Below are 13,139 nucleotides of genomic sequence, written 5' to 3' on the forward strand. Positions count from 1 at the left end.
GGGCCGGGCCCGGGCCCGATGAGTTCGCTTCCGGGGTAGCGGCCCCGCCTGCACCGGTTGCCATGGTAGCGCGGCGCCCTCCGCCGGCGACGGCGGCGCGGGAGTGGGGAGTCGCCGGGGCCGCCCAGGCCCGGCCCTCTCCTCCCCCTCCCCTCCCCTCCCCTCCCCCTCCCCTCCCCTCCCCTCCCCCTCCCCTCCCCACCCCTCCCCCTCCCCTCCCCACCCCTCCCCCTCCCCACCCCACCGGTCTCAGCCCTTTCACAGCGGCCGTGCGAGACCCCCTCCCGTCCGTGCTCTTTTTAACATTTATTTTGTCTCTTTGGTTTTTTTTCGTTCTCAAGGGTTCCGCTAAGGACAAACCGAACTGGGGACGAGACCCAACACCAGCTGAGCGGAGCTGGGGAGAGACAGACAGACTAAATACATGTTAATTTAGAACATTATATACATCAGATACTTTTGAACTCTCAATATATATTTAAAATTTAAGTTGTTAGTCTACCTTTCCCATTCCTAGATCTAATTCCTACTTGTCTTATCCTGCAGATATCCTAAGAGCACAATTATAAGATCAAACTCTGTGACAAGCACAGCTGGGGAAGAAATCTCAGTTCACTCTTTTTATTTAAAATTACTCATGGCTAGGGTAATCAGGTTGTAAATGACCCAAGTTCAGTTTCTCTTCTGCCACAAGGGAGCCCAAACATATCTCCCATTTCCCAGGTTAATATTCCAAGCAAATTACTTTTGTGGGCCTAATTTAGTTCCTTCGCATGAGAGAATATTTAAAAGCCTTTGCCCATTTCATCCTCGTCTTCCCTGAGAACGCTCCAAAAGCTGTGCAATGCGCAGGAGTTGCGGCGTGCTTTGTGATCTGTTTGAATCCCTCCTCTTCCTCTGCCATTGTGACTGCAAAACCTGCTGACTCAGCTGCCAGTTGGCCCAAAGAGCGTTTCAGTGGATGTGGATGCTCTATGCTATGATGCTCCCTCCTCTCTGCTCTACAAAGATGATGTGGAAAAACTGTTTGTAGGCTGTGTTACTAATTCAATAGAGCAACTCTTTTGGAGTAGCTATAACCACGGGTTATAATCCCAGGAATGGCCATGGTCCTTGAGATCCAATTTGAGCCTGGGCAAAACTCATCTTCTCTAATTTAATGAGAACTTCAGTGGGAATTTGCTTGATAATTTCTCATCTTCAATTCCCTCCCTACGGGTTTTACAGCCATAGGTTACAATTCAGGGGTGTGGTTTTAGTACCAGAAGAACAAGTATCACAGGTTTTATAATGAGAAATTCCAAGGTAATACAAGACTGAAATAAAGCACAGGAAAAATTACTGTTTCAGAGATTAACACACCAACAGAAGCTAAAGCAGGAGTTTTTCCCTGAGAAATTCTTGTGATAAGAAAACATAAAGATAAGAATATAAAGTGGTCAGAAACTGCTGGGAAAGAAAATGTCACTCCTTGAAAAATGTTACTGCTCTTTTTGTTGTCAGAAACTGTTGTGAATAACTTTTGCTATTATTGTGGTGGTTCTCACCTTTTGCTGCTTGTGTCTGGGCTGTGAGGGGTGCCTCCTTCGGGGGATTCACAACTCTCATAATTTAGTTCTTCATTCCAGAAACAAACCCCTAAAAGTTTCTTGTATCCTACATCTCAGTGGCTAGTGCCTTCTCCCAGCCTATTTCCCTCCCTTGCTGAAGGGCACGCAAACCTGCTTTTCTGACTATAGCGCCTTAACAGCCAAGCTGTGGGACTGTTCCAATTGCTGTGAAATAAATCCTCCTTCCTGTGGTGTGTGCAAGCACACAGGTAAGATTCTCCTGCTACAGGTTTTATAGCCATAGGTTACGATTCGGTGGGTGTGTTTTTAGTACCAGAAGAGCAGAATAATACTCTGCTGCGTAATGTTTAGGGTGCTAACTGGAAATGTCTAACATCCACTTTACTTCTAATAGTAATTTCATTTTTTTTTTTAAATGTTTAATATAAACTCTTTGTTTGCAGCCTGGAACTCAAATCTCCATTCTTGCAGATGAGTTCCCGTAACAACTAAAATAGAGTTTTGTAAATGAGCATGCTCTTTTTTTTTTCTCCTGAGGCAATCAACACTAGTAATTCAATGACAAATTTCATATTTGGGTGAAATCCCCTGCTGTTAGGTAGCCCCTAGACTTGTAGTTTGGTCATTTTTCTAGAAGGCAAGAAGCATGGGTGAGGACCTTATCAGGTGGAAGTTGAATTAAAGTCCCAGATGGCTGTACTAATGACAATCACTGGTAACAATTCCCCTCCCCAGCAGGTGTATCAAGTGTGTCTGAGAACTTCTGGCAGATGAAACAGGTGAGGGATTATGGTTTGTGAAGATTAATGCTACTTTAGCCTGAGGAGATTTGAGCAGTGCATCCTGCTAAGCATAAGGTACTCCTGTGAGGGATCGGAAGACAACCTTTAGGGAGCTTTGAGCCTGAAAACAGAGGGAGCTGTGTGCCTCCTTAGTGGCAGGACAGCAGAGCGGGGTTACAGCAGGGCTACAGCTCTGTGCCTGAAGTAGAAGTCAAGCACATCAAGTCCTTTTGTGGATCCAAAGGTTCCTTGGCAATAGCAACGTGTCATTGACTGCGTTGCCTGCGGGACTGGTGAGAGCGGAGGCATGGCACGAGCGCATCCCAGCCCACACAAATGGATGGCAGCATCACCTGTGAGGCACTGGGGCAGAGATCCTGCTGGTTTCCCTCTTTCCCAAGGCACAGACCTCAGGTGGGTAGGCATTGGCCTTCCGCAGCTCCGGACCGTTGCGGCAACCGTGTATACTCTGCGGGGTTCAGTGACGTGTGAGGTGTGCTTCTCCTTCGAGTCAAAGTAGAGCCGCAGCGTTCCAGGAAAAGCATATCCTCTTGAACAGCAGCCAGTTCACTACCTAAGTAAACAGTGCAGCGTTCAGGCTAGTCACACAGCATGTAGAAACTCATCTCCTTGAGCCGTTGCTGTCTTTGTTTGCTTTTATGACTTGTAAGTCTATTTGGTTTGGGGACCTTTTTTTTTTTTAAAAAAAACCAAACTTTGTTCAGGAATTAGATCCAGCAGCTGCTGTGACTTTATGACCAGCTTGAAATTAATAGTTAACACAGATCCTTTCAGGCTTCTGGTGTACTATAGAGGCCTATGTCCTTTCCCATACGGTGCTAGAAATGTGCAATCAGTCTGCTGCCTGACTCGCCAAATTAAAGAAAGGACTGACTGAATAAAATAGGCAAAGAGCATCTCTGTCAGGTAAAAACCACTACTGAGTTACATCTAAAAAGAGAATGCCAAGACAAGTGTGCAGCCATCGCTGTATATTAAGGCTAAATTCAGCTCGGCTGGCTCCTTTCCCTAAGCAACGGGGCAGAGCCTTCGGAGTAATGACTGTGCCGAGAGGGACGGGGCGATGCCTTGCAGCAAACACAAACTAGACTGCTCCAGGAGGGAGAGGGCACGTGGCACCAGCTGGTGCGGCCTGAGCCCTAACGGCCTTTATGACTCTCTTCAGCAGTTGCTATAGGTAAAGTTTCTGCGAGGTCCCTGGTGAATTTTAAACCAGCACAAAGGAAAGCGTGGGAAGATCGCTGCCTGCCTGGCCCACGTCTCCCATGGTTGGAGCAGGTCCAGTTCAGGCTGCACCAATTAGTTTGTTCAGCCCTCAGTGTGTAATAATATAGTTGCTGTTCATGTTAGCACCGGTTGTAGGGATTGGGAAGAAACAAACCTTTATACAGAATATGTTTGTGGGCAAAACAAAGGGGAATTCTTTCTTTTTATAGCTCCACAAGCCCCAAATCAGTTGAGCTGATTACCTGTTCAGCAGTGAACGTGGTCAGTAATTAATAGTTTCATTGTAAATATCCACACTTATCCAAGTTTCCAAGCTTAAATACCATTCTTAGTGATCACTGCTTTATATCAATCGGGAAAAGAAGAATCTGTCGTTTTTTTTTTTCCTTCAAGAAGAGACTGTTAAGTATCTTTGATAAGAGTTAAAGTAGATTTTGAGAAAAAAAAAAAAAAAAATCTTGTGTAGTCTATATTAAAATGATTTTAGCCCGTAAGTGGGAACACCCAGATACACAGACACTATCTGGTTGTTAGCAATTCATCTGTGGTCACGTTTCCCAGGCATTCTGTCCTCGCCCTGTATCAGTCTGTGGTATGACGTATTAACACACGCAATCAGCTGCATTTATTGACAAAGAAAGATCTTTACCCAAGTTCAGGTCCTGCTGGTGAATTTTGCACTCTTGTAAAGCAACTCACGTTTATGGAATTCAGATTATGGGAAGCCACCTGGAACAACACAGTAAAGGCTGCAGAGCTGATTTGGGATGCAGCTGCTGGAAATCTAGACAAGAACCATGAAGGTATTGAGGCAGTTAAATCCTTTTGAGACTCCTATTTTTTCACTAACTTCAATTGGGAATTTTGTGCCAAATTAGGAGCCGAGTGTTCAGGTACATTGAATTTGCACTGTGCTTCTTGGGTCTTAATTTCAGTCCTTGAATTTTGTAAGTGGTACAATGGGTATTTTTTTGACTCGTAGAGTATTTGTCCTAACGATTTCCCCCCCTACACCAGTACTGCAGGAATTGCTCTACCAGATGTCTGGCACTGCCCAGCATTCAAGTTTCTAACAAGGGCTCTAGAGTGCCTCATAAAAAGCACTGTTTAGAAAGGGAGTTTCTCAATAATCCCTTCAGTTCCTGGAATTTTATGCCCTGAAGTACGAGAAAGGTTATCTGTTGTAACTTTTTATCCTACTTTATCAATGTGATCTAACTGCAACCCTGACTGTTCCCGTTAAAGGCGTAAGCCTTTTTAGATTTAAAAATATTTTGGTCTCAGGTATGAAATAGTGTGTCTTCATTTGACAAATAAATTATGAATTATGTAAGAAAAATCTCCTTATTTGTTTCAAATCTGGAGCTTTTACATTTCATCCCCTACTCCCAGTATTGAAGAAGGGGGTAGATGGCAGAGCCTCGTTTCCCTACTATGCACCACCATGCTTCTCTCATGACTGCTCCTTACACTAATCCATCTGACGGAAAATCTCAGCCCTGGCGTCAGTCAAGCTCTGAGGAATATTCCTGTCAAAATAAAAAAATCCTGAGATGGTGAAAAGATGTCCTCTAGTACACAGGATTTTCAAATAGCAGAGGAAGTAAGACTGGGGCAAAGCGATGCTGGAGTGAGAGTGTCCCTACCCCCTGGGACCTAACCCATGCTAAAATAGATCTGTGGGAGCCGCCAGCTAAAATGATGTATAGGTTGCCCCATATTACACTGAGTGTTAGGCTGGTACCCTTATCAGATGCTACAGAAACAGCTACAAGTTGCCTTTGTCCCGTCGAGCAGTTGCAGTGGTGGCACCTCTTATGGCACTGTTGTGGTAACTGGTGAGCCAGGTGGGACTGTGGGCATCCTCTCTGGGATGCCACCGGTGGGAAGGTGGCCTGAGGAAGGCCTCCAACGGTCCGGCAGCTGAGCTACGCTTCAGCTGAGGGTTCAATGTTTGGAGCACTTACCTGGGCTCATCCCCTTGCGAGCATGGCCGATTCCTGCCTTTTGTGCCGAGGTCGGAGCAAGTGGTGCCTGGCAAGAGGCGGTTGACAAGATCGTACAAGAAGCAGTTATCGGCTGGTGACTTGCGCTGGGAGGCAGCGGGCGAGTAACCTTGCACCACTTTATGGTTGTGCTTCACCTGCAAGTGCCCACTGTGAGTGAAATTGCCTGGGCTGGTGCTCTCCTTTGTCAATTTTGCTCTCAGCAGGCTCCGCAGGTGAAGCATTTCCTTGTGGGAGCCGGACTCTGCTCTCCCCTTCGCAGCCTGAAATAGAAAGTGGGGAAAGGAAGGAAGGTAGGAAATGGCTGGAGAAAAGCAAAAGAAGGACAGAGAGCGGCGAGAAGTAGGATGTGTGTTAAATGGTAATGGCAATTCAGTGCACCCAGTGCACCTCTAACTCTGGGGCAATTTGACACTGAAAAGAGCTTTACTTTGCTCTTTTAAGCTTTACACTTAGAAGTAAAAGAACTTCACAATTAGAAGTGAAAAATTACGGTGAATAATATTATGTTTTAAATACTATCTAAGATGTTGTAGGCAAAAGTAAAAGATAGTTTTCTTAATCTTCAGCCTAACAGAGAATTATAGTGGCTGTTTCTGGGAGAAATCCAGGCAAAAATTATTTTCCCCTGTTATTCTAAAGTCTGTATTTCAGGTTTATATGTCTTGATATTTGTGGGGTTTGTAGGGGTTGCTTTTTTTTCCCTTTCTTAAGACAACCTGCATGTGACTTTCAGTGTTGCTGGGCGCCTGATGCCACTTCCCTTGACTTCAGAGAGAAATTCAGCATCCAAGATGAGAACCGTGCAAAATCAGTAACCGCGTCTGAATGCCTGACTGGGGAGAGAAGCCCATTGATTCAGGGACAGGGATGTTGATGCAGCTTTGAAGTTCAGAGGCCCACCTCTTTCCAGCCAGTTACATCCTAGGGCTTATGGGAGTGGGGGACAGCACAGAGCTGAAGCGTTTGAGCTGGTTCCTGGCTCCTGGGGGAATTGCTTGCATGGAGACCAGGAGGCTGATTGCCAAGCTGCCTTCAGCTGTGGTGAGCTGATACCTTGAACCAGGTTCCTGCATGCAGCAGGGGACACAGGGAAGTGATGCTTATACCCCTTGTGCTGTCCTAGATACGTATTTTGGAGGTGACCGCAATCTGTAGCCCATTCCTGAAGTTTTGGGGATAAAGGTGGCTTTTTGTTTCAGTGATGTGAGGCGTACACAGCTGTACCTGGTGGCTTGCAATTTGCTGCTGGTTAATGTGGGAAAAGTTGTTGAGAGGCTGCTGCTGGAGGAAGGTGATCTGGGTGGAAAAGATCACAAATCAGCAGAGCTCTGGAGTTTCAGGAGAGGAGAGAGTGAAAGCAATGGACTAATGAACTTAAACCAGAAGACTTCAACCCACTCAAAGAATTGGTAAATGCAGTCTTGTGGAAAGGAATTTTAATGGAAAAAGGAGCCCAGGAGAACTGTCAGCTTCTAAAAGCGGTGCTGAAGATGTGATGAAAAAACACTGTGATGCTTGCAGCAGAGGCCAGTGTGGCCACCGAGGACTTGACCATCAAAATGGTGGTGAAAAAGGTGGCTTGCAGGCAGGCGGTAGAAGGAAACCTAATGCCATGTGACACTTTCATGGGCAAACTAGGGAGACGTGGTCTTCGTTAAACTGCTGTAAAGTGAGGTAAAAGGAAGCAAGGGATTGGGTAAGCGTGTGGAAGACAGAGGAGGAAGAAAGAGGGGTGGAGAGGGAAAAACGCACAAAATGGGGTAACTTTTTTACTAGTGCTGTAGCTTCATGCAAATGCCTTTGTCTTCATAGCAATGGCGTGTGACTGTAAATGGAACCCAACTTGCCAGATTCGTAAATACGAATCTGACTTAGGCCGATCCTTTGCATGAAGTACTTTGTTTTCTCAAATGAGGGAGAAAAGTGAGTAAACTCGCTGCAACTCCATCTATAACGAAGTTCCCTTTGATATTCTAGAGGGTGGGGTCTTTAAGTACTGAAATTTGAATGATTACCAAAAATCAAGAGGCACATTTTTCTAATGGGTAGACTGCAACAGGTAGTTTTGCCAGTTCCCACCCACAAACCGGTTATGTTATTTGCCCTCATTTGCAATCAGGCTTCTTTCTTAGGTTGCTCTTTGCAAAGTGATTTCTTAGGAGTTCTTAGATAATTCAGGGGAAGCAGTGCAGCAGGAGTTGAGGGGTCTTCCTGTTGTTTTTTACATAAGATCTCATTTGAAAAACCTGTCCCAGCCATTACTTCACATGCTCTGAAGACTTTTGCCAACATGTCCCAATCAGTAACAGGATGGAGGTTACTCTAAAACTTAATTAAAATAACAAACAATGTGATTAGGATGTCAAAAATGGATATAAAACATCATCTAGGAGAATTATTATCTCTGTTATTCTGAGTAAGCAAGAGGAATTCTGGAAAATTCAAATTACATCCTGATTTATGTCTTCCACATCCCACTGAAAGAGAGTAAGATCGTGCAGATTACAGATAAAGACAAAATTGCCTCTTTGATTTGTGATTAGTGGGAGGAGGACTGATCAGATACATGCATGTTATTTACATAGACAAGAGACAGAAATGTTTGGGAAGTTCTGGTGAAAGGGTGATGGCTCTGTCAGTGACCTTTTCTCTCTGGAAATAACGGTACATTCCCTGGGAGCATCACTTGCCGTGCTACCCGTGATCACTGCGCAGACAGGCAGGAGCAGAAAATAGAGACTATAGTAAAAAGAATCTCACCTGACATGTTAGTTTGTTAACAAGGCAAATCTCAGGATACTTATAATGAAAATAATCTATAAGCACTCCTACATGGTGGGTAGGTCTGCGAGGGTTACTTTGCACTGCTCAGAAAGAGGCATTTGTTTGCCGCTCTCTGATTTGGATGAGCAAGAATACAGGGCAGCATCCCTGAGAAAATTAAAGGTAACACAAACCACAATCTGCCAGGGCCAAGATATTTGCAAGTTGTTTGGGTTTTGGTTTTTTTTTTTTTTTCAGATTAGGTGATGTCCTAAATAGTATGACGTTGTAATGTGCAGAACACTTGTACTCCTAAATGGAAATAATAGAAAATTTAAGTGTGGGAAGGGTGATTACTATTCTGATGTTACATGGTGCTGTGGCTGTACTTGCAGATTCATGCGGACTGCAGTGCCTCTTAGTGCCACATTTGTGACTGGAGCACGTTGTGCACTCCAGGAGTTTTGAAAGCCAGCGGAAAAAAAAAAAATAGAGCAATCTGTGGTATCTTAGCCTGCCAAGAATGGTGAACCTGGAAGCAGCTCATGACCATCAAAAGCTGAGTCTGCTAGTGCCTCGGCACCTCTGGGGCAGTGGGAAAGGCTTCATAAAGGACATTGTTATATTTGTGTGATCTGACTGAATGGAAAACACATGCAGCTGAATATGCAACCCGTGCATTCATTGATCTGAGTCGGATGACATATTTGGATAGCAGCAAGTTATGTGTCTACTGATGCATGTAGCGTTGCATCGGTCATTTGCAACTCCTCTGAAATGTCATCCGTGCTAGTGAATTAGGCCAGTGCCTAAACTGTTAAATTTTACATAAAGAAATGAGACGATAACACCACTGAAATGGTGGTTGGATGGGACCCTGAAGATCACCCCACTCAAAACAGGACTACCGCCAATGTTATACCATTAGGTCAGCTGTGTCTTTATCCAGCCAAGTTGTGAAAAGCCTCCAAGGAAGGAGCTGCCACCACCTCTCTGGAGCACCCTGTGGAAAAGGTTTCCCTAATGGCTGCCATGAACCTCTCCATCCACCATGTGTGGCTGTTGCTACATCCTCTGGCACCACCAAGAGGAGTCTGGCTCTGTCATCTTTGTACCTGCTCTTCAGGGAGCCTAAGGCTGCTGTTCAATTACCCTTCGGGCTCTTCTTCGCTGGGCAAAACAAGCTCAGCTCCCTCCACCTCTCTCACACAGGACCTGCGCTCCAGACCCGGGGCCATGGTGGCAGCCCTCAGCTGGACCTGTCCAGTTTTTCCACATCCCCCTGGAAGCAGGGGTCCCAAAAGAAGATGCTGTATGCCAGGTGCAGACCTACCAGTGCCATGCAGATGTCCAGTTCAATCTGCTCACCACTGTCGTCCCAAGAATTGCTGAGCATGCAATTTGGAGTTATTTGCAATGAGATTGCAGTCACATATTCCTCTTGTCACCCACCATAACCCCCAGGTCCTTTTCAGCAGAGCTATTACTTCCCAGCTTGGGGTTATTCTGTCTCTGCTGCAGAACTTTGCACTTCTCCTTGTTGAACTTCATGGAGTTTCTGCTGGTGCAGTCCTCAGATTTCTGAGGTCTATTTATTGACACTCTACTATTCACCTTGTCAGCTGCTCCCTTAGTTTAGTACCATCCACAGATTTGTTTGAGGATGATGCATTTAACAGATTTGCATTCTTCCTCCTCAGTCGGATATTTGATGAGAAAAACGCCCTGTGGCACTCTGCTTTTTACTAGCTACCAAAATGGGCATCAAGATGTTGATCACTGCTCTTTGAGCACCATGGCCCAAGCAATTTTCAGATCACCTGACAGTAAAACAGGCATCAAACCATCCAACAGACATTCATTCCAGACTTCCTCAGCTTCCAAAAGTAAGTGTCATGCAACGGTCTGCCACTCACTCAAGGCTCCTTCTCATTTCAGCTTGCCTTCTGATGCATGGGACAAGACGCAGAAAGAGGCTGATGCTGCTGCTGTGGTAAGGGTACGTGGTTCTTGGGCTTGCTCTTCTTGTAATTTTTTTTTGCATTTTTTGCAGTGTACTGGTGACACAGTAACATAGCTCCAGGAACAACTTTTTTAGTTGCTCACAGCCCCCGGTGGTCTCTCAGCCCATATCTCTGCGACATCATGTGCCTTGATCTTGCAGGGGCACTGAAAATCTCTCTTCTTCTTGACATTCTTGATTTCCCACATCCGCCTTTGTTTCTCATAAGCCTCACATATCCATCTTCCTTCATTTCTCTTCTGTCCAGATGTTTTTTTTCCTGGATGGTGCCCACCTCTGCTGGCAAGCCAGCCCTGGCCCTCCCTCTGTCACTAACATGGAGCATTAGTGCTGGAGGTCCCAGGCAAGAGCAGCTCCTGAGGGTGGGGAAATGCCTGTGGGAGGGCACGGCTGTGGCCCACTGCCCTCTCTCCTGCTCTTTGCTCCCTCACCGAGCCAAATAATGAAGCGCGCTGAGGAATCCTGTAGAGAAATTACCAAGTCTCACTGTAGGTTGCTCCTCTGAGGAGCTCTGGAGGCTACCTAGAATTTTTTTCTGCATTGCAAAGCCTATGTTGTTAGGAATGGACAAAAAATGATATCAAGAATAAGCTAACAAGTGACATCATATTTCAACATGCAGAAGGTCACAACCATATTCCTTCACCTGGAATACGGCAACAAACCTTTAAACATCCGCAACCGTTTCCTTTGTCAGACAAAGTGCAAATGTCCCTTGAGTTTTTTTTTTTCAGTTCTTACACAATTGGGAAAAGGGATGGACACAGGTAAAGCCTGCAGAAGCTACAGCAGGGATGTAGCCTAAAATCCACACATGGACATGAGGTACCTTCTCTCGTCTCCACTTTGCCACGTTCCACTTTTGAACAAACTGCTGAGTGAAGGGGAAGTGTGGGCGGCAGCCAGTGGGCGGCAGGTGTGGAGATGCTGCTACACGGCATCAAGCTGAGGATGAAGTCAGGGACACAGACTATGAATATATCATCAGATATTCCTGATATGTCCTGAATGTTTCCCAGCCCCCAGACCAGACAATATTTTCCATTTTACCTCCCTGGGAAGATTAACTCTTTCCCTGCTGGGATTGGGGGAGCTCCTGATGGACCCGTGCTGGGTAATCATAGAATCTTAAAGTTGGAAGAGACCTCCAAGATCATCAAGTCCAACCGTCAACCTAACACCACCATGCCTACTCAATCATGTCCTGAAGTACCACATCTACATGTTCTTCAAATACCTCCAGGGACAGTGACTCCACCACTTCCCTGAGCAGCCTGTTCCAGTGCCTGATCACTCTTTCAGTGAAGAAGTGTTTCCTAATATCCAACCTAAACCTCCCCTCCTGCAACTTGAGGCCATTTCCTCTCATCCTATCACAAGTTATTTGGGAGAACACCTGCCTCCCTACAACCTCCTTTCAGGTAGTTGTAGAGAGCAACTGAGTGAGAACAACTTCTGCAAAAGGAGCTGAGCTTTGAACTCCTGAGTTTTACCCATGTTGGCCACACCAAGAGCTTGGTTTATCTGAACGTCCAGACAGAGGTGATATCACCGGCATAGGAATGGAGATGAAGACTGCACAGGGCACAGCAGGCTGGCAGGAGCTGGGTCAGTTCCTGAGGCTGAATGACTTTCCTGTGCGAGTCGTAGCAACCTGTAATGTGCATTACCCGTCAGCCCCAGGGGTGAGGGCAGAGGACACAGCCAAAGTGAAGGATCTGGCGCAGACAACCAGTGCTGTGGGTAGGCAGGCAGCGAAAACCTGACCACAGAGGGCACACACCATCTCTTGCTAGTGCTGGTCGGGGCTATATTTAGACTATTTGGTTAATGAATAGAAGATATATGAGAAAATAACTGCTACTTCTGTGTGTGTAGTGACAGTGCTCAGTGGCACTTCAGAGGCCAAGAAGCCGTACCCTGAGAACACCTGGGAAGCACAGGCACCCCGAGCGGTGCCGGTTTCACGCTCCTGTGCTGCTCTCCATGGCCTCGGCAGCCCCAGCAGAGAAAGGAAGCTGCAGCGGCCGGCGAGCCGTCCCCCAGCTTCAACCGTGGTGATTCCTGCTCCGAGTGGAGCAGCCACGCGTGTCCGCCTCGTGCTGCCAACAAAAGGCTGCCAACCCACTCCGAACCTCAGGCCGGGTCCCCGAGGACAACTGCTGAACTCTCCCTTACTGCCTGTTGATAAGCTTTGGTGTTTTGCAATTCCCCTTTCCAATTACCGGCCACGCTTCCCATGCTGGCTGGGCCTAGCGTGTGCCGCTGGCTCGGCAGCGACGCAGGAGCTGTGGGGCTCAGGGAGGGAGGAGACAGGTGAAGCGGTGGGGCAAAGCACGGTGGGGCAAAGCGCTGTGCATCAGTCGGTTGGAGGGCATCATCTCGCAGCTGCCTTTTGCAGAAGCCCGTGGAGGTCCCTGCATGGCTGAGGATGGAGTTGTCCTGAAGAGCCACGCAGAAATACCCTTATGTGAGTTACAGGCAGGAAAAATATTTTTAGGTGTTAGGACAGGAGCTCACCAGATGAGGGGTGCTGTGACAAGTCCGTCAGTGGAGGCCAGGTGACAGAAATATCTTTCTGAATTGGCTTAGGTATAATTGACAGGATTGAGGCATGGAAACAGAGGCATGAGCCCTGCTACCCTTTTTTTCTTCGTCTGTATTGCTGCATTGCTAAAAGAAGCTTGGGGGAATTGTCCCTATAAAATCTAAAGCTGTAGCAGTTAAATACCAACAGCACTAC

Source organism: Chlamydotis macqueenii, chromosome 1, assembly GCF_036417535.1.
Source record: "Chlamydotis macqueenii isolate bChlMac1 chromosome 1, bChlMac1.mat, whole genome shotgun sequence".
Lineage (NCBI taxonomy): Eukaryota > Metazoa > Chordata > Aves > Otidiformes > Otididae > Chlamydotis > Chlamydotis macqueenii.